At 70.0% G+C, this 380-nt stretch overlaps 1 protein-coding gene across 1 annotated transcript in view; it reads right to left on the bottom strand.

Annotated features, from left to right (window-relative positions):
* Positions 1-357, bottom strand: part of LOC113214965 (E3 SUMO-protein ligase ZBED1-like) — a 2,897-nt gene extending 2,540 nt beyond the window's left edge. The window contains exon 1 of the mRNA XM_052273216.1: positions 85-357. The gene's annotated coding sequence lies outside the window, so the exon portion shown is untranslated. The remainder of the gene's footprint in view (positions 1-84) is intronic.
* Between the last annotated feature and the right edge of the window lie 23 nt (positions 358-380).

The following is a 380-nucleotide window of genomic DNA, read 5'->3' as shown; positions in this document are numbered from 1 at the left end:
GGGGGCAGGACATGGCACAGCAGGGCAGGGGGCGGGGCGTAGGGCGTGTGGCGAGGTGCGGCCGTAGCGTAAGACTTCCGTTACAATTCGAATGCAAGTGCAAAGATACGCCCGCGCGGGACGGGCACGGTGCACGCGCGCGAGGGGCTCGTGGTGGGGCGCGCCGGCGCGCCGACTCGCGGTCGTCGCACCAATGCTACTGATACCACGGCGTCCTAAGCGCCGTGGCGCGGGGCGCGGGGCGCGGGGCCCTGCTGCAGAGTGCAGTGGTTGCAGCTGCACGGCAGGTGTCAGGGACGGACGCGGACGCGGCACGGTGCAGTGCAGAGTGAAGACGCAGTGGGTTGCGCGACGACGTATATGGTGAAAGGGACGGGGGG

This window comes from Frankliniella occidentalis, unplaced genomic scaffold (assembly GCF_000697945.3).
Source record: "Frankliniella occidentalis isolate FOCC.00 unplaced genomic scaffold, Focc_3.1 Scaffold254, whole genome shotgun sequence".
NCBI lineage: Eukaryota > Metazoa > Arthropoda > Insecta > Thysanoptera > Thripidae > Frankliniella > Frankliniella occidentalis.
The sequence above is the reverse complement of the archived record's forward strand: the minus strand, read 5'-3'. Positions and strand labels throughout refer to the sequence as shown.